This window comes from Cynoglossus semilaevis, chromosome 1 (genome assembly GCF_000523025.1).
Source record: "Cynoglossus semilaevis isolate Cse_v1.0 chromosome 1, Cse_v1.0, whole genome shotgun sequence".
Classification (NCBI taxonomy): Eukaryota; Metazoa; Chordata; class Actinopteri; order Pleuronectiformes; family Cynoglossidae; genus Cynoglossus; species Cynoglossus semilaevis.
In genome coordinates this window covers 8797309-8800589 of record NC_024307.1, presented here as the reverse complement: position 1 = coordinate 8800589, position 3281 = coordinate 8797309, and the positions used below count along the sequence as shown (strand labels likewise).

Sequence of the window (3281 nt, the reverse complement as noted above, 5' to 3'; positions counted from 1 at the left end):
TCAAGGCGTCTTTTTTTTTTTTTTTAACTGCAGGTTGAGGCTGAGGTCGTTGAAGAGGAGTGTGGAGACAGAAGTCCTGCCAACTCTTGTAAAGCCCCTCTCCATGACTCAGACAGCCCGTGTTTGTCTGCACGTCCCAGCAAACATGTGAGTGCTTTTGTTTTTACTTTTATTAAAAGTTCAATAGAGTTTCAATGAACTCATTCAAGGTCTTCAATAAATCTATATATTTTATAAGGTTCTGCATAAAAAAATAGGGATGCCATAAAGTTTGGGACTTAATTCAAAACCTGTGCTCATCCATTGACCTCATATTCCGCAGTAATGGGTTTTGACCACAACCTGCTGCGGTTCAGTTTTAAACTTGTTTTCCTCATGGGTAGTTTATTTACGTGGATCAGAATTGTTTGGAGGTATTTTAACATCAGGAACAAAGACAGGAGCAAGATTTACTGTAAGATTTGTTCATAAAACACCTAAAAGGAGCAAGACTTACTGTAAGATTTGTTCATAAAACAAAAGACACGCCTTAGCATTAAATACAATAGATGAGCAGTTTCCACATCAGTCACTTCCTTGTTGAGACCTACTTAATCGACACTGAGTTCGTTTGTGTAATAGAACATGGAAGTAATGCTACACAGTTCACGTGAAAGCAGGAGCGCGTTTGAATTGAAATGTGTTATTGGTTGTAAAGCTCTGCTCACTTTCTGTTTTTGTAAACTACGCAGCAACATTCATTTTACTTTTTATTTTTATTATAGTTGTATTCGTATATTGTCAAATGCTGCAACAATGTCAAATTTAATATACAACCATTCAGACTGTTTTCCGTGTCTCTCTGATAACTATAACACACTGTACTTAAGTTCATGGCGCATGAATTGAAACCTAACTGGAACAGACACAAATAAAAGTACTAGTACTTTACTTTGGTACTGTATGTTAAAAAAAACTATTTGAATAACCTAAATGAAATAAAATATATCATTATAATAAGGTATATCGGCCAATACTGACAAGCATGTAATGTAGAACCAACTGGACACACGGTGCATTTCTATGGAGGTGAAGTTAACTTTTAACTTGCAGGGTATTGTAGTAGTACCACAGTATCTGGAGTACTGTCAGCTAATCCTAAACTTTCTGGAGCATGGAGGTTGAAGGGGAGATGTAAATATGTCAAAGCTTTTATCTTTAAAAAAAAAAAAACAAACCCCACAGATGATTGGTTGATATCTGTGTGCTGCTGCATTGATGTCTGTCCTATATCACGGCGGTTGTGCATGTTCTCGGTGATGAAGTATGGAACTGAGCTGTGCCTACAGATGTTTTTGCATGGATCCCTGCTTCCCAGAAATTACACTCATTTAAATACACTTATTTTGCCCTAATAATCCTCGAGGGACGGCAATATGAGGCAGTGTAACTGTGATGAATGCACACAATAGTTGGATGATATTACTATTTCAAGCAATTTCATTCGGCTCTGAAATGAGAAGATATTGAGTCTTATTTAAGCAATCAATAACCTTGAACATTTTGTTTTAATGAAAACTATAATTTCACCAGTGGCAATTACACCGCAGGGGAATGTTTTGGTGTGGGTGATGAGTTTGCTGCTGCATGCACTTTTCTAATAAAGATATTCTTATCATGATAATTATTGACTTCTGGGGGCCCGTTATGACCCCTGCTAAAGACCCCATCAATAGCCTTAATATATTTCTCATCACCTTAAGTCGTACATGCATGTTGCTGATTCAGATTGGCTATGGATTCTATGGAATGACTATTAAATAATGGAATATAATAATAAAGGCGCCTGCACAGACTCAGCTACTTTCTGTAATGCTGTAATAATCCTGCCAACGGTTTTGATTTGTTAGCGCTGACACTCAAGGTTAAAAAATTTTTTTTTTTTTGCTCTCCCACCAGTGGAAATGACGGCGGAATTAATCCCTACTGTTTGTAAACAATGCTTTTCAGAAATGTTTCTTACGAAATGTCACAGTTTTACCAGCGACACACTGTAGCTGCGCTGTTTAAAAAGACATGAGCAACTCAACAACCCAGGCTTTCCTTCTGCTGTCTATTTCATAATGCAGCACATTTTAATTTGTGGACACATCTGGACCACAGGCAGGACTATCAATCACATGATCCCTGTGCCCATGAATCTCAGTCTAAATAAATTAGCAGAACCCAGCGTTTTTGCTAATTTATTTAGAAAGGGATTTTTTATTTAAAAAAACACATCAAGTTCCTGGAAGAAACATTTGACAATTCCAACTTAAACCCAGGGTGATTTCTAACCCTCACTTTTCTGGGTCCTCCATGCACGACAATAACATTACAGAGTCGTTCTATGCAGATGATGAGGCTTAAATTCACCATCTTGAACTAAGATCTTGACTTCTTTTTATTCTTATCTTTCAACAGATACTTTAAGATTCCTTAGAAGTCCACACGTTGATCCTTACAGAGACCCAACCTTTGTTGGACGCTCCTTTTATACTCGACCCTAATATACGTAAAAAACATGTTCCCTTTAGATTTTCTTTTTGATCAGTTTTTTAATATTTTTTAAAGTTGCAACTTGTCACACAAAAAAAATGTGTCACATATTGACTCGTTCTATCACCTTCATTGAAGTGAAGGCTCCTTTATTTTTTTTTCACCCACGAGACCAAACCACGTCCTCATCATTTACTGGGCCGTGAATAACAATAATAAGGGATAACTGCACTGCTATGACTCATACTTTGAGCTGGGCCGGACACATTCCCACCCACTCTACTGCTCATATGTGCTCGTGAAATGCCCCGTGTGTTCCATACGTACATGTGCACGTATGCACTAGATATTGATGACCAAATTCAATTACATGATTACATTTTCAGCCGTGGCTTTAAATGATTTATTGCATGGAATTTAAATAGTGAATATATTTACAGTCTCTGTACTGGGGAGGCAGTTGCGCGTGTTTGATATTGACCCACGCGGTCCAGGCCAAATAAAGAATAACGAGATTCAGCATCTCTGCCAAGTGGCGATGTCCGCTGGGAGTGAAGGCGGCCTATCTCCGTGGAAGAGAGGGAAGGATGGCGAACCCGACTCTGATGCACATTTATCAAAGCTTTTCTTACAGTCACTTGACTGACTTTTGTTGGGATTGACGAAGGTTGGGTTTTCCTTCAGACTGCACTTTGTTAAAGAGTTGATTGATTTGGGTTGGAGGGTGTGTGTGTGTGTGTGTGTGGGGGGGGGGGGGTGGGGGG

The 3281-nt window shown here is 38.6% G+C and overlaps 1 protein-coding gene across 19 annotated transcripts in view; it reads left to right on the top strand.

Annotated features, from left to right (window-relative positions):
* Window positions 1-3281, top strand: part of sox11a (SRY-box transcription factor 11a) — a 436554-nt gene that overhangs the window by 2136 nt on the left and 431137 nt on the right. For all 19 annotated transcript variants that reach the window (XR_003051995.1, XR_003051997.1, XR_003051996.1 and 16 more), the window contains exon 2: window positions 34-147. The gene's annotated coding sequence lies outside the window, so the exon portion shown is untranslated. The remainder of the gene's footprint in view (window positions 1-33; window positions 148-3281) is intronic.